The 23,346-nt window shown below is 43.7% G+C and overlaps 1 long non-coding RNA gene across 1 annotated transcript; it reads right to left on the minus strand.

Moving 5' to 3' along the window:
• Positions 1–639: 639 nt before the first annotated feature.
• On the minus strand, positions 640–6,241 carry LOC126528624 (uncharacterized). Its single transcript, XR_008611752.2, has 3 exons — positions 5,811–6,241; positions 2,309–2,418; positions 640–884 (listed from the first exon to the last, which is right to left on the minus strand). It is a non-coding gene; the product is annotated as an uncharacterized lncRNA (long non-coding RNA).
• Positions 6,242–23,346: the final 17,105 nt, after the last annotated feature.

The raw sequence follows: 23,346 nt of genomic DNA on the forward strand, positions 1-23,346 counted from the left end.
TTTACCAACCCGAAACAACATTGAGCCATTGAGAAACGTGTTCGCTCAATAAACATGTTCGATGAGCACGGAGCAGTTAAATGTAGTAAGTTTTAGTTTTCGGTAATTGGCATTTTGTCCTACAGACATAAATAGCATTGAGAGCACGCGGAAATTATAACCGCAGATTGTACGTCACTTCTGTTCAAAGTTATTGAAAACCTTTCAAACCGGCACCAGCTTTAACGAAGCCATCCAAATGCGCAAACCCAGCGTTGGGAGAATATTCACGATGTGTTTACAAATGCACTTCCTTGTTTTTAATAAAGACGGGAATAGCTGATGTCTGAAAGTGCGCAGGTGTCGGAGCGAGCATGTCCGTACAAACTGTCCACGATTGGTTGGATGCCGTCACCTGATCTTGGCCGGCAGCTCGGAAAATGATTAGAAGGCCCCTCGCTGATCGCAAAACGCGGAAGTACCGCTATGTTCGGCTTGTGAATGTTGTATGTGAGAGGAGTTTCGGCGCGCATGATTAAAAACTCGGTTCACAGGTCGGCAGTTAGCTCAATAGTCGATCTGCAGAATGCACGTGTCTTTAGTTACTTGAATATATGGGTGGTTTATGACCCATGAGACGCAGGCATTGCGTAAGACGGCTTTGTTTCTTTATTTGAAATTTTCTGTCTGTATAATACTTCACAAAAGAGGCAGTAAAGCGACGGATTCTTGCGTTTATCGAATACGGCATGAACATGACACAGCTGTCTGCTGTGTTTTTAAAGCCAAGGTAGGGCGCACGATGCCCTCTTCCTGAAAGCCACACTCGACATCCATATCGCGTACTGTATTGTCTTTTCATAAAGCGGTGAAAACCAGGGTTTTGAACAAGGGTTCAGTTTCACCTGTAAGAAAAAGGACAGAACACCTAAAGGGTGTGAAAATGCAGACGGAAGGCACAGAAAAGAATGTTCTGAAAAGCGGGTTACAACTTCCTCATAAGAGACATTGTACAATGATGTGCCAACCACTTCCATAGCTGTCAATGTTTATGGCTAGAAAAAAATGGGGCGAGTTTGTTACACTTAACCTTTGCACCACAATTAAAACTTTACTTATTGGAGGCTACATTTTCTCTGACGGGAAGAACGGGACACTAGCACGAGAGATGTGCCAGAGTTTCTATAACATGACCTGGAATTGGCAGCATTTGGAACGGGTAATTGGTGTTACGTGCTCAAATTACTATTATTCGTTAATTAGTTAGTATTCAGCTCTACAGCACTAAAGGCGTTTCAGCCGGCGGCCGAGGATTGCGTCAGCGGATGTATATGTGCGAGCGTCAATGTTGATTTTGCATTGGCTGTGCGTTTGCTGCATCAATTTACCGCTTTAGTGCATGGCGTATCATATATGATAAACATGCTCCTAGCATAAGAGACTTAAGTAAGGAGAATCCTACTGCCACCCTGACCACGTGGCTTGCCGGCGGAGGTGACTGCCAAATGGTGTTATACACCCGTCACCCGTCTCTGGGTCGTCGGAACGCCAACTGGTTACGAATACTCTCAACAGCTATTGCATAAGTATGGTTGACACGCCTTTCTTTTTTGTGCTATAGTTTCGGCGGGCCATTATTAAGTGACTAAAGCAGAAACAATACAGGCACGCGCGAAAATGTTTGCGCCGAAGCATTCGACAGTGGGACCAGCAGTTTTCATCTTTTGGACAGGCATTCTTCATGCACCACATTGCAAGGCCGCGTACTAGTGCATAAGTCTTGGAATATCTGGTCGACCGCTATACATTCTCTCCATCACACGTTCCATCTTCACCCGGACGCTTGCCGTGATGTTTAATTTCCCGTGTGCAGTGTGCCCTAAGAGGCATGCCCCACGAGGATGGGGCAGACTTCCAAATTTTTGTGACTAACCTCATAAAGAGCATCCCAGGTGAAGTTCTCATTTTTTTCCGTGATTCGCAGAAATTGTACAGCTGTGTAATGTCAGCTGAAGGGGCCATTTCAGAAAGCTAGAATCAATATTGCACAAGTACAACAAAAATTTGTTTGGTGAGCGCTGTCCCGACGACTCCCAGGAAAACAAGTGTGATAATGCCTCTAATTTGAGATGCCATTTATTTCCAACCCGTCATCAGTGAAGTGCGCCTATAACATGGTGCATCGTATGGTCGGTAGCAAAGAATAACACAACGAATGCGGGCAACCAGAGCGCAGAACACTGGATCACTTCAGTGTTGCTATTACAGAATTCCGAGAGGAAAATATCGAGGACAATCCACAAAAAGAAGTTGAAGTCATGCTGCTCACCATGCCCCTCCAAGAGTAGGTCTCCGGAAATTGAATCATCTCCCCGTGTACCGTACTCGTCGAATACACCGTAGCGGTAGTGGGCCCATTCATGTATACGAAAGTGTAGGCTGGAAGAAAAAAATAAAGTCGTGCAATAAACGCATGCTTTAACGTACACTTTTATTTTCTGCTCTCCGATGCATGTTTATAAACAGCAATACGTACACAGAAACTGCATCGCCCGAAATAAAAATTGAAAGCGCTTTGACAACACTTGTCTAACTGAAATTTAAAAAAAATTAAGCTACAGGAAATGAAGAATACCACGGAACCAATACGTGAGCAGAGCAAACGCAAGCGTAAGCTGTGGATACTACGAGACATCCATGCGCTATGGCACCCGTCGAAATTTCGCTGTTATCCGGATACGTGGCCGGGAATATTGTTGCGTGATTTTGCTTCAGCGTTTATTCGGCAACGCGACCACTTGTCATTCTACTTTCTTATGCTCACCTTTTGTTGCCCTTACTGAGTCGTCTCATTCACACCAGAGTGTAACTTTCCCTGCCATCACTCAATCAAGCAAGGTGGCTTATACGAACCTTCACTACACCTCAGGCAGGGACTCGTGTAAGACGTGCGCGATGAGCCTACGTGTGATTTGACAAAGACAAGTCCACTAGCCAAAATGTTTTCTGCTGCTTTCACCTTGACCTCGTTTCTCTCATCGTCTTGAATTTCCATCTCACGCATTCCCCGTGTTTACGCTGGATGTGCAAAGCCAGTGGCACAGAGTGTCACTTGAAAGGAGGTAGATGCGGCTCGCTTTGTTGACGGGGAATTTGAACAATCCGGGAGACATGGGCAACTCAGATGCTTGGAGCTCATTGATGACGTGGTGCTTTCACCACCAGCAGCACTCGCTCAAACGCAAATGAAATTGTGGTCAGCCCAATGGACGCCCGTAGAATTTCGAATACAGAAGCTAGGGGACCAATCGGTGGCCTCCAAAACACATGCCAATACCCTATTTCAGTGAAATTTGCTAAAGACACAACTACCAATGATTACGCAGTCCAATTGGGCACTTTTCTTTTCAATTTGCATGCCTTTCGTTTTCAACAGCACCATGTTCGAGATTCAGTAGCCCTTGCTTCCACAACGATAATGCTTTTTCAGCTTCGTAGGCACTGTGAAATTACGTTCCCTCAGTCAAGGTGCCTTTTAATATGTATTGCGTGGCAGGAGTAGCTCATGCGAAACAGTATCGTTCTTGTGTGCACTACGTGCTCTTCTCGAAACGCTCTAATTGCGATGGCTTGTATCGGTAGATATTGAAATCCCATATCTAGCTATTTTCTGGAACATATATTGCCAATTTAAAAGGCATCTGTAGGTTGTGAGAACGATATTCGCGGGAGTGTAAATGACGACTGCAGGCCATTTATCATCGACCGCTCAGTTTCGCAAGTTGTTTCGCGCTTTTAAAATCTGTGCACTAAAAGTGCGGAGCTGTGGGTGAAATAAAGAACAACACTCTCCTAAATATTCTGTTTCCCTACGAGCTCATGCTGAGCGCATTTGAACTACTCAGCGAAGGCAACGTCGGAAAAGCGGGCTACCTTACCTTTCTCTTCTAAGACACGCATCATTTTATATTCAACATCCCTAACAGTTCTCCCGCCAACTTGGCTTACTGGGAAGTGCTCGGTCGAATAGGTCCGGCTACCGCGTTGAGGTAACCCTGTTCGAAACGAACCATTTATTCAGCTTCTGTCTTGTCTATGACGATCGGTATGTGCCACAGTTGAATGAACCTCTTAGACGCCAACTTCGGCCACAGGACATGTGCGGCTCTTCAACGAACCAGTAACAGCGCTAAGTTAGCGGACGCTCACGATGTCCGCCAAGCAACGCTCACGATCGACAAGTCGCGAGCTGCGGAGAGAACCCTCCATGCTACCGAGCCCAAATGGCAGCCTAGCGCTCGGCCGGCCGGCCACCGCTTTTAATGACCCCCACTCACAATGAATGCATACTGACCCCGGCCTTAATCGGCCGCCTACAAACATCTTTTGTGCCAACTTAGGCCACTGCCATATGCGTATGCACCGCTACATACACTGAGCATACGCCGCTGCTCCAGGAGAAAAAAAAAGTGCTTAAAATAAATTTTTCCGGTGCTGCAATAAATTATACCCGCGTGGTATACATTCAGGTAGGATGCTGCGATAGACATTCGTACAACACAGGCGGGTCACGTGGGGACTTCGCAGTGCCACTACTGGATGCGGCGCTTCCAGAAGGCGCTAGGAAGAGGACGTTGGAGGCAGACACGCTTCACACATGAAGAATTTCGGTGGCGACAATAAGGTGTGTCGCTATTTTGATCCAATAATAGGGCCCTATAGCGTAAAACGATTCCAATGTGTTTCTATTCCAATCACCTGACATCAAATTTGCGTAACCGCCGACGCAAGCATCGGCCGGTCACCCGCGGGTTTGTCTGAACAGACTAATGAAACACTCTCCTCGTTCATAGGAGGTCACTTTTGTTTGCTTGAAAAACGAATAACATTGCCTACATTGAGCGGCTTGTCGTATCTAATTGGCTGACAAGAGGCGAGAAGAACGCTCAAGTGGAGAGGGATTCGATGGGGCCGAACCACTGCACTGAAAGTCGGTAACCGGATGAAGAGGGTGGTGCCGGCATCTACGATTGGTCGGCTTTCCCTTACTTAGCTTGCGGTGGCTGGTCGAAAATCGCGGCGGCATGCAACGGAAGCTCAAGAATGACGCTAAAACCGACCCTCAGCAAAGAAGAGTTGGCAGAATGGGGGGGTAAACGTGCCGAAAGTGCTCGAAAACATTACACGGTTACGCAAGAAGTTTTATTATACGCAAATACACCCATGCTCTCCGGCAGGTGCGAGTAGCCAGCGTCTGAGCTATAGGCGACAGCCATCTTTTATTCCTTTCGGAACGGGTAGCTTGCGGCTATACCGAAGAAAATTCAGTTTTGTTCGGCATATTAATGCATCTTTATCGCGTGCACATCACATTGACGCGGTGAGTTTGTGCGGTTTTGTGACGTCGCGTGACAGGCAGGTGAAGTGGGTGCAGCACGAAAACTTTTTACCAATAGCCGAGGGCTAATGGCGAAAAGGGGTCGAATCAGAAATAACTATTTCTTTTTTCTGTCAAATTATGCATAATCAGTGTGTACACATCATATCAGATGGGGAGGTATCGCGGTTTTCGTGACGTCGCGTGACAGACAGGTGAAGTGAGGGTGGTCGAAAAAGGTTTTTGACCAATCGTGGAGGGCTGATAGCAGAATTGGAATAGAAAAGTTTGGATAGTTTTACGTTATGCGCCCCTAGTCGCGTCAGCGCCGACATTCATTGTCATATGGGTATGCCTGAATTTGTTTTTTCATCTTTTAACAGCAGTAAATACCTTGAGTACCAGCGCTTTCTTTTTTTTTTGCGTTGGCACGGAATTCCGGTTTAGGACATACTCGGTTTGAAGAGGAAGGTAGTCTGCCTTTTCCTCGCCGACTCTCGATGCCACCGTGTAGCGTTGATCGTCTCCGCAAAACGAGGAATTCCGGACTCGCACTTCGCTTTCCGGGAAACACATTGCAGCCATGATGCGTGGAAGCTTTCGCTTAGGCCATGATTTCGAAAATTCAGTGACCAACTTCTCGAAGTAAACTCAGCCGCTCGCAGCTGTGTGCAGGAGCCGGCGTTCTGATCCAAGCATGACCTGCATGTTCAAAGGTGTCACTTAGTCCTCATAGCTTCTGAGAGGTAGCGGCAATGTTCAAACGCAAGTTTAAGTACACGCACGGCCTTATTTTCTTGAAGGGAAGAAAAAAATCTTCGATAACATGCTTATTTGCGATTCCCTGGTAAGCGAATGTTTTCTTGATTTTTACGCGAACTTCGTTTTATATTAGATGCAACCGCAACACTAAAGACGCGTAAGTAAAATCAAATTTAATGATAATATAGGGTTAGCCATACATTTTCAATGCAACGTCTATCCAGACGTATCGCGATCAGCAAATATCAAAATATTAACAAAATGTTTCGCTGAAGTTAGACCGTCATTTCAACGGGACCAAAATGATTGGTGATGATGTTGTACTAAAATTATTATTATTATTATTATTATTATTATTATTATTATTATTATTATTATTATTATTATTATTATTATTATTATTATTATTATTATTATATAAATATTTTTATTTATTTATTTATTTATTATTACTAATATTATTATTACAAGTCCACGAAGTTACTCTTTAGTCACGTGCGCAGTCCAGTGGAGCAAGAACGAGCTCGACTTCACGCCTTATCCAGTCTGTTGTTGTCATTGGTGTCGGTGACGACATCGCCATGCACCCGCCTGGTGTCCGCTGGGTGAAGTTCTCGCTACCACGTGACAAGGTCTAGCGTATTTCAGCAAATAGTGTGCGCCACGAGCGTGTGGCGCGCGTCAGCCAAACCATCTGCGACATTTCATTTAAGTCATAGATAATGACAGGCGCAGCTGCAGCAGACAGCGGCCTCGCAAACGCGGAAGAATGTGGAACGAAGGCTTCGCTTTACGAAGGCCCACTCACATTGGAGAGATTTACAATGCGCGAGTGTAGACAGAACCCATTGGCGACACAAACAGGCGCGTTCACATCGCAGTTCTCATCGCGCGCGACGCATCGTCCCCTTCCTCTACTGCAACATTGAAAGCTCGCTCGGTGTGCGCTTAGGTGGCGTTTTAACGTGCAAGCACGTTGCCCATCACCACGGTTGTTTTATTTATTTATTGTACATACTTTCAAAGCCGGCAGGCTCGCGTCTGCCTCCGCTATGAAACACAGCCCTCTATTGTTGCTGTTGCTCGCAGAATGCGCGCGCTGCAGGGTCAAGGAATAGCTGACATATGTACGTAGGCGACTTCCTGACGTCAATGTCTGAAGTGGCCATCGTAATTCAGCCCGGGTAGCGTCAATTAAGTTCGACGGCTAACACCCGGCAGAATGTTAAGATGGGCAAATAAATACTGAGACACCTCTGTTTGCTTCTCCAGCAGTGCGCATGCGCGAGGCTACTGTGTGGCGTAACCACCGGAATTCTAGCGCAGTAACCGGCAACTCGAAGGCCCAAAATATGTGTCACCTGTTACAGCTCGAGTCGCAAATAGAGAGCCCATTACATGTAATTGGTTACCGACAAACAAAAACAATTGAACTACTGTGAGCGTCACCGAGTAAGAAAATGTCAATAATTAAGTACAATATTACCAAAAATATATAGATGATTAGAGAAAATGATTAAACGCAAATCTTAAGGTAGCAGCCTGACTTCATCTCCCGCAGTGAGCGGGATTTCAGTAGACCTCACCCAAAGGATCGCCGCGCACTGATTGCTGATGACTGCTTACTGAGATGTGCTCGAAGCAAAAAATCTGAAAATGCGCAACACAAGATTGGCAAGCAATTATCGTAGCACGCCAGGAACAATTATCAAATGAATACTTCTGTATACTGCCTAAAATTTCCCTATTTTATTTCAGGAGGTCATCTCTTCTTCTGAAAATCAAACATTTTCCCTCAGTAAGTGCACGCTAATTTTTCTTGGCAATGTTAATAAACCTGGAATCGATTGAAACACGCTGGAATGTTCGTGTTGCAATGATTACACAGAAACCAAGCGCCGCCTGCCAGTTGCATTTTCTGGCCTTTTCTTATGTTCAAAGCATTCATTTATCCAATTTTTTATCCAATTTTAGCCAATTGCCGTTATACAATCTTAGACGTACGCCTATAGAGCGCTCAAACTCTGCATCCTCGCAGTCTGCCTCTCTCTCGCTCTCTCTTTCAGTGTGCCTGCGTGCATGCGTGTGTGTGTTTGTGTGTGTGTCTCCATTGATTGAATAAGCGAAAGGATCGCGTGTAATTACAAGCTGGCTAATTATTTTTAGTTTTTCGAAATTTCTAGAAATTGCTTGTGAGAGACAGCATCATTCTTGTCCATGAGTAGGATTACTCGGAGCGGCGGACATTAGTGAGTAGTGAAATCGAAATGCATTTTAACGCCAATTCGAACGTCAATTAACGTTTAAAATAATTATGTATCGCGCGTATTACAATTTACGAATTCTAGCCTGTGAGTTTGCAACATGTATCCACTTGAAGAGAAACTCCAGGATAACACCAGTTTCGACGCATTATATACAACAGTGTGGGACCAAATACATAGGCGTTCCAGTTACTGTTGTGAGTCTGTGACCTGGGTATCTCGTATGCACGTCCTGCAAAAAATACATGAAGGTCCTTTCACTCCTCCAGAGCGTAGTATCGAGTCGCAAGAGGTGTCAAAATGTAGGTCTCAACAAGACAAGCTGCCACAATTAGCTGTACACTGAGTAAAATTTATCGTATGGGCGTAAATAACGCTAATATAGCAAAAGAAACTAACAACACTGTACTAGCCCCGTGCACAGGGTACACCACTATAGATACAGGCATGATGACGTAAATCCGCCGTAGGACACCCTCCTGAGTGATGTAGCTAGATCGCTTCGAATGAGCAGGGCTCGAGCGAGGCAATGTTGTCTGAAAGGCAGTTTCGGTGGCTCCACGAAGAAGCACGAATTTAGAGTAATATAAGTAAAATTGACGCTGCAGGCGTAATTGCCGCCGATAGAGTCGAAAACTAACAGCAATGCGTCTTTGCCCCTGTAAAAGGTGCACTGCCGTAGATACGGATCTGCTGAGGCAAAGCCACCGCATGGCTCACATTTGGAAAATGGACTTCGTTTTCTAGTATTAAAAAAACAGCGCTCGCATAAATATATGGTGCCCTGAACGGCAGCTTGAGCCGTGTCCAGGAGAAGAGACAATTAGTCCCACAGTACGTAAAATTAATATGACGGGCGTAAGTAGCTCCAATCGACGAAAATAAACCACATTGCACCATAGACCGCACTGTCTCCGATTTTTAACCCCTGGCGCCTTGGTCAAGCAAACACAAGGCTCCGCCATTTGTCGGAGAAGACAAGGTGAACGTATGCAAGACAAGAACGACGTAATTTTGCGTTAAATACGATACTAATAGGATTTGAAATTAGTCAGTAGTGAACATGAAAGCGAGATGGAACGGTGCAGAATACAGGAATGTAATCAACATTTACCCAACGAATCGTTAGAATGTCCATGCTTGCCACGTGTCCGTCGACCTTGTCTTGCTTATCGTCTACAATTACCTGGCACTCTTTTTTTTCCTCGTTTTGCTGCCCGGCGCTCCGCAAATGATGGTACACGCCACTCTACATTCGACAATTTTCCTACGTCAGCAGGTTAACCTGTTCAGCCGCTTAAAAGGCGATAGGGCGGTGACGCAGGTGTTGGCCGCACGATTGAAGCCAGCGATGTGCTTCCCTCGCGGCAGTTTGTCTTTGATGACTTGATGGCGCATATATTCAAAGTAGAGACAATTTGGAAAATAATTTCAAGTGCATACGCCTTGCAAACTCACCGGCTACAATTCATGAATTGTAATATATACCACAAAATAACTAATTGAAAATTTAGGGCATTTTAGGACAGTAGCTTCGGGTGGGCAAGCGTGTTCTCTGCTGGCCAGGGTACAGCTGCTAGGGTACAGTTTCCAATAACCTGCAGACATCGTCACGCATGGTCAATGCCTCACATGCTTTAGAATATTTTCAAGCAATGAGCCAATCTTCCATATTATGTAAGAATGTTTAATGTATCAAAAAAAGCATTTTCAGCCAAATTCTTTCTACGAAACGTCGTCGCCTATTGTTTGGACAATTACTTAATTCATTTAAGCTTCAGGGGGCTCTCCTTTCGCCGGATTCAATCCATTAGCACACCGCGCGTTCAGGGAAAAGAGAGATGGCAGGATATTAGCGCGATTACAATGAACTCAGTCCACTCCTCTATGGAAAGATATCAATAAACATACGTTCCATTCGCTTATAGCATCAAACTTTAAAGAAAACTTGAGTACTCGCCCGTGCCTTCAGATTTCGCACAGCGTCTTCGTTGCATACAACGTCAGGGTGTATCGATACTATGATATCGGCGTGAGCTCCGTCACTATCATCGGTGGTTCCAGAGCAAACGCTCACCAAACAGAATAACCACAGTGTAAGAGCAAGTGACGCTCTAAGCAAGGCCATGATCACTCTGCAATGAAAGCAATGAACACGTATGCAGAATTACTCATCATGCACATACGAAGTGGTTTAGAGGTAATGGTAAGGAGACTACTTGCAAAATTCCTAGTGATTTCTAGCGTCACTACCATTACCTAGCCACGTGGTTAGAAGACAAACATTCCTTGCTATATGAGCACTAAGAGACAAAGAAACTAGTGTGCTTATAATGTCGTTGAGCGCTTTCGCATGGTGGAGTTACTTGGCTTATGCGGTTGCTGAATAAGGAAGACTCTAGCCCCGTTCCGTTTTTTTTACAAACTGCATTGACAACTTACTTTTCGTTAGGGCGCTTACTCAGCAAAAAATTATTTCCAAGACTCCTTAAGTTGGCAATCCCCAAACTTTATGAACCAAAAACTATTCTCCTGAGATATTTTCTCCCTGTTTTTGTTTTTCTAACCTCCCCATTAGCCCAGAGGGAAACGCGAGAACGCTTGCTTATTCAAGCTTTTTCCTACGAAATTTTCACGTATTCATGACCCGTGCCCCACCGACACAAGTACATTTAATTTCTCTCTTTGAAACGCAGAAAGCAGGTGTTGTATTCTTTTTTTTAGGTCCCGCCTGTTGTACAGGCAGAGAAATAGAGCATTTGCAGGGTTCGAGGACTCTCTCTACTCTCACCCCCTCCCTTTCTTTCTTCTAATAAAGTCGGTGTTGGAGAGTCCGCTTAAACGTACCTCCAACAGGTAAGCTTAAATGTTGACTTCCGAGGGAGACAACAATGGCATATATTCAAAAGATGCGCCGTCTATCTCCTGTACTTTTTTAGTCATGCGAATGGTCAAGAAGTACCGTATTCAGACTATTCATATGAGGGGAGAGCCTAGTGCATCGACGGATTTTTGCTCGTGAGAGGAAGATCACAACTCTAAAAAATAAAAAAAAAATTACAGTGGTAAAAGCAGAACCATAACAACCGCAACTTATGTGAAGATTTACGGCACAGCCGCAGAAAGCTTTTAGGAAAACACATCGTAACATTTTTTCAATGGAGCCAGAAGAAAACAAAAAACGCTGGCATGCACACCGAAAGCGGGTGTGCCGTTGTAAACGTACGTACCGCCCCTTCGGGACGTAGACTTTATCAACTCCGTCAACTACGTATTTCTCTGAAGGTAAGTCAGATTAACAGCCGCATACCAGACAAGAAGCAAAAGCAGAACCTATGTAATTGCATTGAGCGCACGCGTCCTATGGTTCACCACACCGAATACAATTTCAGCAGAAATGACCACGGTCATTGAACTTCAGGAAGAGAAGCCATCAGCCATCTCAAGGCTACGGCCCTGGCACCTTCCTGGTCTTATTTCTTGCAATCATTGAGTTTACAGCTGTACCACAGAGGCGCAGCTGGTACAAATGGACAAAAAGCAAGCTCAACAGTGTATGAAGAAAAGTGATGCAAACTACCTAGGGTAAATCCCCGTTATGCCAGAGTAGAAAGTACATCTCCACGCTAGCCTGCCTCGTTCAAAAACACACCGCAGGTTGCAAACTTCAGGAACGCTAAAAAACGACAAGCGAAAAGCCCAACATTGATGTACACTTGCTTTCCCTATCATTACAGGATTCCGCAGAAAACAGCGTCAAAAACAGGCGCGTGATGATGACGACGAGGATGATGATTCCCTTAATATGGCACATACTTCCAAAGGCATGGCGTGTACCCAACATGCTCCTGGAACACCCGTACTATGATGATGATGGTGGGGATAGTAATAATGAACATCGGTCATAGAGTATTTCGTCGTCTAAAGCCCTGATAAGGTTGAGTGACAGGCAAAAAAATGAGATGGAAATGGCACAGAAGTTAATTTGAAGACATTCCTATTTCCTAGCCTGAGCTGGGGGAGGGGTAGCAGTAGCAAAAAAGTCAATGAAGTTTTTGTTTCCTCTGCGCTATAGCGGCACTAATAATATCTGTTCAACGTTGTCTGCGTTGCCCGTTCTGTAATATTCATTTCTGCGATTGATTCGTTTTTCCGTCCCACTTTAGAATAACAAGAAATCACAGGATGGGCGAAAAGTCTAAAGTTACGCCACAGTCATTGCAGAAAATCCAGCAGTATTTATTTTATTCTGATGCGCTTCTGTTAACATTAGCTGGTGGCAGGAAAATAATCTCGTGGGTCTCCTGAAGCGATTAGCCTAAGTGATGAATCAGTTGGTTTAGGTTTTTTTTTTTCTAGCATACATCTGTTCGGAGTACTCCCGCTACGGCGTGGCGTCTATAGCCGTTCGTTATTGAGACTCGGAAATGAACGCAAATGCCGTTGGAGATCCTGCTTGGAATAAACATGGAGTACGATGCATGATCGAAGTCTGTATTTCACCCAGAATTCTGATGCGGATGTTGGTGCAATATTTCAATATTACAATGCAGCTGACGGAAACCGCGCCACGAAATTATGCGTCATGGTTGTGGTTGATGTCTGTGTATTTGTTGTCTCATGCAAGGTTATGTGGTTGATCTAAGTTGTTTTGGATTTTACAATCTACAAGGTAGAATTTGTGAACCTCAAAGTATTAGGATAAAAAGAAAAAAACTGACACTGAATCGGGTAAATAAGAAGAACGTGACATAAAATGATAATTGGACACTTTATTGAGTACTCATAGTACTGAAGCTCGGTTCATTGAACTCTCTTAATATGTATTTTAGGGACATATTAGAGAACAGTTGTCAATTGTATCATTGGTCATTAATAACAACAAAAACTTGAGAAAATTCGTTTGGCATCTTCTTGCTTCTCTTATAAAATTGGACATGGCACAACATACGTTCATGTGCAACGCTTCGAAGGAGACTATCACGGAGAGCGTGAGGCGAAGCCTAAGTTTTCCAAAGCAACTTTCCAAAAGTCGCTTCATGTGAACTTCAATCCCACGACACTCCAAAATATATGTACCGTGGTGTGAATGCCATTGTGATAACATTGAGAGTAAATGTGATGAGACTGAAACCATGCAAGATCGCGCCTTTAGCAAATGAGGTTGAGGCAAAAATTATGCAGATCCCATGCACTGTGGAAATCGATGTAAGCGAAGTTTCAGTGCTGGATGCTTTGATTGATGATAATTAGCGGTGATGTTCACAGTTAAAGCTGTCAACGTTTAAGCTAATACGAAAGTGGTGAGTTGATGTTCAACATTACTTTGCATGTACCACTGCTGTTTGTCTGCGTGGTACACAGAACACACATGGAGATGTGCTTTCATTTTTTTGTTCAAAAGATGAAGCGCCAACAATGACCGCCCACTAAAGAGGAGAAAAGAAAGGGCAAGGCGCTCTGTCTTTGTTCCTTCTTACATAGCGTGTTTGCTTGATGCCTTGTTGTGCGCCATATTTTAAAACGTCTGTGAAAGCTCAGCATGGTCATCGCCTCACGTGGCACATCGTATTATGGCGGAAGGATTACACTTGAATTGGATTATGGGGCTGTACGTTCCGAAACCACACTTGCATTATGAGGCGGTAGTGGTCATGGCGGACTCCGGATTAATTTATACACCATGATGTTGTTTAAGGTCTCTCAAATTTAAGTGCACGTGCGTTTTCTATTTTGCCCTCGTCAAAATGCGGCTGCCGCGACTGGTATTAAATCCTTGACCTTTAGGAAAGCCACAGCCGCAAAGCTAACGCCGCGGCACAGAAGTGTAGCTTTGACGGTCGACTGATTACGTAGTGTCTCCTAGACCCTGCGGCACGCTTTAATTAATGCGGCTCTGTTTCTGCACCCCCTTCGTTAATTGCCCGCTTGACATACTTGCATGGCGTCTATGTTTCAGAAATAGCAGCCACGTACTGTACCGTATGTTGAATTTAAGCTTATCCTGTTTCCCTGCAACCGCTATTGTATAGTAGTAGGGTTTCCTTGCCTTTCTCACGTCACCTGCCCCCCTCTCTTCTATGGGAACTGCCTCTTCTCCTCCCTCTTTGTCTGCTATTCTTCATTTCTCTACAGTTCTATCTGCGTACTTCTGGCCACGCACCTTTGTAGAAAGGGAAGAACTGCAGTTGCTGCAATGATTCTGAGAGGATACACGGATAATTACAGCCAGGGAGCTCCAGAGGGCATTGTGTACATTCGACGCAGTGGGACGAGAACGCGTTTCTCCTGTCGCATTTCCTCTCTGACTCGCACCTTTCATCCATATACACGCTCTGAACCACCCACCGACGCGGTGTGTGCGACAGCAGCAGTGGGAAAGTTGAAATAAGAGGCCGACAAAGCTTCGCTTTAATATGAAAGAGAAGAACTTCTACGCTTGCAAGCATTGTCAAGGAAACATTGGCTGAAAGTATTGTTTTGCCACAAGTGTCTGTGATCGCGTACACTTGCAAAAACTACAAGGACTGTTCTGGAATAGTTGTAGAGCACCGCATTAGGCTCGAGACCTTGAGGAAGTCACTGTGTTACGATTTTATCGTATATATAGATCTGCCTCTCCTTCCTCATTATCATCTTTCATCACACCTTTTTGTCCTCCTCCATTTCTCCTCTGAGCAAAGTAGAAGTTCAGCGTATACTAGCTCAGGCCAAACACTCTGCCTTTCATCCTATAAGATCTCTCTCTTGAAGGGAAGGAGTCAAACCGAACCTACTTCAGTAAAAATTACAATTTCAATTCAGATGACGTCATTAGTTTCGTTGCATCTGTCTCATGGAATTAATGTGTTGTCGCAAACTTGAAAGTGAAATTTATATTTTATACTCAGTTAGCTTTATCCATCGGAGCATTGACCAATCCCCTATAAGTGGGTATGATCCATTGATCCCGAACACGAAAAGAACAATTCTGTGGTCCTTTCGTCAATTGCTAGGTTCAACTACTAACAGGCCAAACGTTTCGGCGACTGCATAAATCATATCTTAGAAGACACCAGACAGTATTTATTACTCAGCTAATTTTATTTTTCGTATCCATTGGCCCCTTTTCATACGCCAGAGGTGTTTTTTTTGCGCAGGCAATACTCGAGCCCTTGATGCTAACCTCTATAAGATATCTGACTACCACCACCTCATATTCCCTTGAAGACCTCAATTCTGCCCAACAATAAAATTAGTGAATACATTACCAATGCTACGCTGCCGCACCGGGACACTAAATTTTTGTGAAAACAAGGCTGGCTTGGCAGCTGCTGCTTCGTTTATACAGTGCGGATAACCAGGAATAGTTATCACTAAAGATAGGACCCATCCGGCTGCACGGGTTCTATCTTGAAAGCGATCGGCGGCGGGGACATATTGTGTCGTGCGCTGTGTTGTCGCCTTTAGTTCTCGTGTAAGCGAGAAGTTGGAAGAAGGTCAATTCGCTCGCTGCTGCTGCCTTCCTTCCTCAATTCCAGAGTTTCGACAGCGAGAGTACGCGGTAATAGTGTGAGATGTGTCCATGTTTCCTTGTGCACGCGTGACACGATGCATGTTAATTTGGTTGGTAAGGGAAGGTTGAGAAGTTGATACGGCTGATACTATTACCATCGTTACTTTGTATATCAGTCTTCTAATTTGCTATTGCAATCGGTGTTGCGCTGTTTGGAAGAAACTGCGATTTATATTTAGTGACGTGGTTTTATTAGCAGGATTGCCATCGGTTTGGCATGTCTGGAAACTGGCTATATCGCTCGCACTTTTAGAAAAAAATGACGGGCCTTTCACTCCTCCAGAGCATTGTATCGAGTCGCAAGAGGTTGTCAAAATGGAGCTCTCAACAAGACAACATGCCATATTAGCAGTACAGTAGTCAAATATAATCGTATGCCCATAATTTACGCTAACATAGCAAAAGAAACTAACCACACTGCACTAGCCCCGTGCACAGGGTACACCACTATAGATATAGGCATGGTGACGTAAAGCCGCCGTACCACAGCGTCCTGAGTAATTGAGCTCGATCGCTTAGAACAAGCAAGACTCGAGCTAGGCAATCTTGTTTGTAAGGCAGTTTCGGTGGCTCCCCGAAGAAGCAAGGAATTAGAGTAATGTAAGTAAAATTGGAATCTGCGGGAGTAATTGCCGGAAATACAATCGAAAATTATACGCAATGTGTTTTACCCCTGTATAGGGTGCACCGCCGCATACAGTCTTCTGCTGAGGCGAAGCCACCACACGGCACACATTTGGAAAATGCAGCTAGTTTTCTAGAATTAAACAGCGCTCGCGTAAGAAAATGGTGCCCGAAAGGCAGCTTGATAAATGTCCCCGAGAAGAAGGAATTAGTCCCACAGTAGGTAAAATTAATGTTAAGGGCGTAAGCAGCACCAATCGCAGCACTTGAGGAATATCAACCGCATTGTGCCATAGACCGCACTGTCTCCGATTTTTAACCCATGGCTTCTTGGTCAAGAAAAGAGAAGGCTCAGTCCTGTGTCGCAAAAGACAAGGTAAACATAAGCAAAACAAGGCCGACATAATTGCGCGTTAATTTCTATATTTATAACACGTGAAATGAGTGAGTCATGAATATGAAAGCGACACAGGAAAGATACAGAATACCGGAATGTAATCAACATTTACCCAGCGAATCATTAGAATCCCCTTGTTCAGGCCGTGATCGTAACCCTTGTCTTTTCAGCGTCTACAATTGGTTGGCACTATCCCTTTCGTCCTCTTTTTGCAGCCCGGCGCTCTCCCAAAGGTGCTACACGCCGTTCCACATTTGACAATTTTCCGAAGTCAGCAGGTCGTGCTGCCGCTTAAACGCTGATAGGGCAGAGATGCAGGCGTTGGCCGTGCGATTTACGCCAGCGATACGCTTCACTCTCGGCGGTTCATGATAGCAATAACAAGGCGCAGCGGCAGCACAATCAGCTAAATGTTATGCTAGTTCGTATGCGGAACGTTTGCAAGCCCTGGGATATCAGGACTGCCAAAACAGGCATGTGATTCAGTTGATTTTATTTTTTTGCTTCGCCACACTAGTGTGTAACAGGAGGCGCAGGGAAAAGCCGTTCAAATGATGGCGTGAGGGATGCTCCGCCCCCTTTGTGCACAATGCCAGCAGCTTAAGGATATCACAATATCATAGTGTTTTTTAATATCACGTGGTATTTGGTTTTTTATTTCGTGGCAATCTGCAGAACGCGCAAAAACACTCATCGTCCTTCAACTTCAACTTTATAATTTTTTCTAGTACACACTAGAAACGTCCTCCTGGGCTAAAAGCTGCCATAAGCAGCTTGACTGGACCCAAGAGACGTTGTACATGGCAGGGCCAGAACAGAGAGTACTTTAAAATGTCAAACATATAAAAACACAAACAAAAACAATTGTAACATTTTCAAATGTAAGCCTATTGAGAGTATAATCATGTTGTGATACATAAACAAACAACATTCAAGGATATTTCATAAGCTTAAGAAACAGAATCATCAAAGGGCACCACATAACTAGAATCATTATAGATGAAATATATATGTTTACATGTGAACAAAACACATCTTCAATTCCCTGCGAGAAAAATTAGAAGTGTCAGTGTAATTATTAAGGATTTTTGGTAAATTGTGTTTAATAGATTGTAATTCGTATTCAGTGCGGCAACGTGGTACATACCAAGGATCAGGGTTTCTTAGATGTACTGGTATTTTATGGCACGTCAAGGCCGCTATGGATGTAAGCCGATTCCTCAATTCTTTTTTTGCAAAAAAAAAAGACATATGTAGAATATATGTAGACAATATGTAGACATGTAGAATATGTAGACATATGCGTAATAGCGGTCTACCTATATAACTTGGTATTTCTCTGACAAAGTTTTTGTCGTCGATAGGGGATTAGTACTGGCAATGTGCCGGAGGAGTGCCTTTTGTAATGTAATTATTTTATGAATGTTTGTTAGTGTTGTGGTCCCCCAAACTAAACTACAATAAATAAATTGGGAGGTAAACAATGCAGGATAAATTTGCAACTTGGTTTTTACCGGCATGAGCGCTCTACAATGAGCCAGCACCCCGGCTACGGCGGAAAAGTTACTGTGAAGTTGATTAAAATGAGCATCCCAATTTAGACGACGTAAAAGGTTATACCAAGTATTTTATCTTGGTTAAGTAGCTCAATATTGTTATCTAAATAAGTTATTGAATGTTGCAGTTCAAATATTTTATTTCTTGCTCTAAAAAGAACAGCTTTCGTCTTAGCAGGATTAATTCTGATTCCGTTTAACTGTGACCACTCAGACAGATTACGTAGCAGTGCATTACATCTAATAATTAATTCGTTCGCATCCTTTTCAGTAAAGACTAAAGTACTATCATCTGCATATATAAAGAAATCAACTGTAGCATCAATATTTACTAAGTCATTAACATATAAGTTAAATAATAGTGGGCCCAAAACACTTCCTTGCGGCACCCCGTTTTCATTTGACAAGAAAGAAGATTGGACATTATCGATACATACACATTGAGTCCTATTTTTTAAATATGACCTCATCAAGGCGAGGGGACCGCCGTGAACTCCATACATAGAAAGTTTAGATATAAGAATGTAATGATTGAGGCAATCACACGCCTTGCTGAAGTCAATGAAGATGGCAAGGACGAAATTCCCTTCGCCTATAGCTAACACAATATTTTCTTTCAAGGATAAAAAAGCTGTCTCCGTAGATCTTCCCTTCCTAAAGCCAAATTGCGAATTTGTTATAAGGTCATGTTTGTCGAGAAACTTTGTTAGGCGTGTAGAAATAATTTTTTCTAGTGCTTTGGAAAAAATTGGTAGAACAGATACTGGCCGGTAATAGGAGACTTTATTTACGTCACCGTGTTTGAATAACACCGATATTCTAGCTCGTTTCATACGATCTGGGAAAGCAGCCGACTCCTTTGATAAATTAAATATGTGAACCAACGCAGGAGTGAAGGGCGAGTGTTCCATAACATATTTCATTGTCTTACGGCGACCCTGTTACAAGGTGTTCCACAGTGGTTGTAGTCTATATTAAATCTATATTTTTATATGTGCAATATATGCAGTGCCATTTAGGATTCCACCATCTTACAGCGATGCTGATAATGGGAGTTACGCTGTAGTGGCGGCTACATTATATTCTGGTTCCGTGCACTTGCTCCGAGCATTTCATTTGTTTGGAAACGTAGTTGTCAACAATTAAAAATATAGGATACCTGCATATACCTTGTTTGAATAAATTACCCATTTGTACAGTGTTTTAGTAAGTAATCCAGAACTTTGGTTCCTCGCATTTCATTATACTGGCTTTGAGTTTAATGTTAGCAAGAACCTTGTGTGGTTGCTGCAGTAAAAGCAGATGCCAAGATGCTACTAGCGTGCAACTAGCCACTCTAACAGCCAGCCTTGACCATGCTCGAGTGCAGCAGCACTTGCTGTGTGCAAGCAAGGCTGGCAGCCAGCAATTAGATCTTTTGTTCTAAGGGCGTGAGTAATCCCTTATAACAGTTTCGTCGACAGATTGGCACACTTCTCTGAAGGAAGTTTTTTACTTTTTATTCTTCCCGAGATGTTATGAAACGAAGCTTCGAAAAGTTGTAATTTCAACTAGTCCACATGGTCTTTCATATTGCAGTCTTCAGCACTGCCTGGTTATTGCCTTTTTTCATCGTCGTATTTGGGCCAAGACGGTGGTTCTAAAGCTCTGTAAGCCTTTTTGCACCAGCAGCATTGTCCAGGTGGAACATCACGAAGCAAGCTTGGATGATGGCTGTCAGAAGCTTGTCATTATTCTGGCACTTTGTTGCTTTTTGGCAGACTGCTTTTTCTTTCAGAGTTTTGCGTTAAGAAATTGAAGCATGAGGTCTGCTCGGAGCTAAGGGCTTGATGTACAGGCTGCAAAGTGCACCTTACATCTTAAAGTCAGTCGGTGCAAGGAATCGTGATGGGGTACTGCTATTACGGGCACACACTTTCACCCGCTCCTAATATCGGGGTACAATACAATCAACACTTTACTTGCCCTGATGACTCTCTGTGCCACCATGTTCGCCTTTAGGTGGTATGGAGAAAACGCAAAGCTGAACTCTGCTTTCTTAAAGCGAAAGCTTTACTGGCCCCGATTTTGCGATTTCGCCATGGCCAGGCTGCGAGGAGCCACATGACGTCACACCGCGCTCCTCATCACACAGCGTTCCTCGTCACACACGTTCCTCGTCGCACACGTTCCTCGTCGTTGCGCTCGGCTCCGCTCGCTTCACCAGCTGTGTCGCATGCCTGATAACATGTCGGAGGATTGAAAAGGGGAGCTCGCGTGCGCCGCAACCACAGTTGAGGCGGCAGTATGGACGGCGACAATTCTGATAAGCACGATGAGTTCTGGAATCGACATCGGAATGAGATGAAGAGGAAAGGAATCTCCCAGGAAACAGACGAACAGCGCGCCGAAAGACTGGCTAAATGCCGCAACATAGCTAGACAACCAGACTAACCTGGACTTGTAATAAAAAATAACCAAGGCTAACAATGCTATGCCTTAGCTTTCGCAGCGTATATCCTGGCACAGCCGAGCTAAACCACTGCGAATTTTCAGCCCCTCTGTCAGCTTGTTACAGTAAAAATGGAACTGTTATTGCTGCTTTAACTCTTGCACAAGTCAATATCAATGAAAAATTATGTCCTCTTTACTATTTGCTTTAGGTTTTGTAGTACCACAAAGTCTACGTTTGTCAGGGAACGCTCTGCTTTAACTAACTTATTGCCACAATTATTGCATTGCACCTGGTTTAGGCACTTGTGGCTGGTTTCCATGTATTTCATATGGCCTTGGCTTAAACCTGCGGCTGGATCCGTTGCGTTCTATTCTTACTGTATGGTTCGTGCAAATGGCACATGGACAAGAAATAGGCATTTCACGTGGTCGTTTGCTTTGTATTTCGTGGGCAACTGCAGAACGCGGAAAAACACTAATGCGTCCTAATTCCGTGAAATGAGTCTACTAATAATATGTCTGCCTTTGAAACAATGCTTTATAATGATGATGATGTTTTTACGTTCTGGCAGGGCCTCCTCAATAATTTTAAAACATGTCTGGCCTCTCTACAGGCAATAAAAGTAAATGAAATTTGGTGATATACACGTAAAAACTACGATCTAATTATGAGGCATGCCGAAGGGGGAGAAGATCCTTAGTAATCAAGGTGTGAAAAGAGTGCAGTGCAAACAGGGAAAGAGATAGATACCCTGGCTTGTATGGAAGCATACTACGTTGACTTCAATTACAGAAACGGCCTGCAGTGTACCCCAACAGACACTCTAGCTTATGTAATTGTAGGTCTTGGAGGCCGTGGAATTGTATAATACTTTTCTGCATGCTTCACATGATGATTCTTCAAAATCTAAAGGGTTCCACTGTTCTCAGCATTATGTTCACATCAATGCCTGATGCCATTTTAATGTGATATTTTACATGCCTTCTTTCTCTGCTACTAGTAAACATTTTATTTCATTGCTTATATGTACCTTTGATTTACCCATAGAGATAGTTATATATGTGCAATGCATGCAGTGCCATGAGGCTTCATTGTCTTACAGCGACAATGTTACTAAGTGTTTCACAATGGTTGTAGTCTACAGTAAATCTATATTTTCTTTTTTTTATGTGCAATATATGCAGTGCCGTTTAGGCTTCCGCCATGTTACAGCGATGCTGTTAAGGGCAGTTACGCTGTGGTGGTGGTGACATTAAATATATATGCAACACAGATTTGGAGCATTCCATTTGTTTTGAAATGAAATTATCAATGATTAAAAAATGTGTTACCTGCATATACCTTCTTTGAAAAAATAACCCTTTTGCACAGTTTTTAATAGGTAACTCAAAACTCTTATTTCTCGCATTTCAATTCACCAAGAACCTTGTACGGTTGCCGCAGTAAAAGCAGATGCTAAGATGCTACTAGCCTGCATGCGGGCTGCCACTAAAACAACCAGCTTTGATCATGCTCGTCCACAGCAGCACTTGCTGTGTGCAAGCAACGCTGGCAGCCAGCAATCAGATCCCTTGTTCTAAACCGCATGAGTAATCCCTTATAACAGTGTCGTCATATTGGCACACTTCCTGAAATATTTTTTAGCTTTTATTCTTCCCGAGATGTTATGTAACGAAGCTTCTAAAACTTGAGATATCTCAACTAGTCCGCATGGTCTTTCATAATGCAATCTTCAGCACTGCCTGTTTCTTTTTTTTTTGCCTTTCTTAATCGTCAGAAATTGGCAAAGGTGGTGGTTGTAAGGCTCGGCTCTGTAAGCCTTCTCGTGCAGCAGCATTGTTCAGCTGTGGAGCATCAGGAAGGAACCTTAGATGATAGCTGTCAGAAGCTCACTTGTCATTATTCGGGCACTTTGGTTGCTTTTCTGCAAATTGCTTTTTCTCTCAGTGTTATTGCGTCAGGAAATTGAAGCACGATGTATACTCGGAGATAAGGGCTTGATCCACCGGCTGCAAGGTGCACCCTAGAGCCTAAAGTCTGTCTGTGCAAGGAACTGTGATGGGGTGCTGCTATTGCGGGCACGCACTTTCACCCGCTCCTAAAATCGACGTACAATACAATGAACACTTCACCCGCCCTGATGACTCTCCGAGCCACTATGCTTGCCTGTAGGAGGTATGGAGAAAAAAGTGAAGCTGAACTCTGCTTTATTAAGTCAGCTCTGTCAGCTTGTTAGTGTAAAAATGGCACTGTTATTGCCTACCAGAACTTTCGTTTTCCTAATCATTAAGTTTTGAAGAGCAATTCCTCTTTTGCCTTATTCCCCAGTCGTTCCTGCTTTAACTCTAGCTCAAGTCAATATCAACGAGAAGTGATGTCGTCTCTACTCTTTGCTTTA

Source organism: Dermacentor andersoni, chromosome 9 (assembly GCF_023375885.2).
Source record: "Dermacentor andersoni chromosome 9, qqDerAnde1_hic_scaffold, whole genome shotgun sequence".
In the NCBI taxonomy this organism is placed as follows: Eukaryota; Metazoa; Arthropoda; class Arachnida; order Ixodida; family Ixodidae; genus Dermacentor; species Dermacentor andersoni.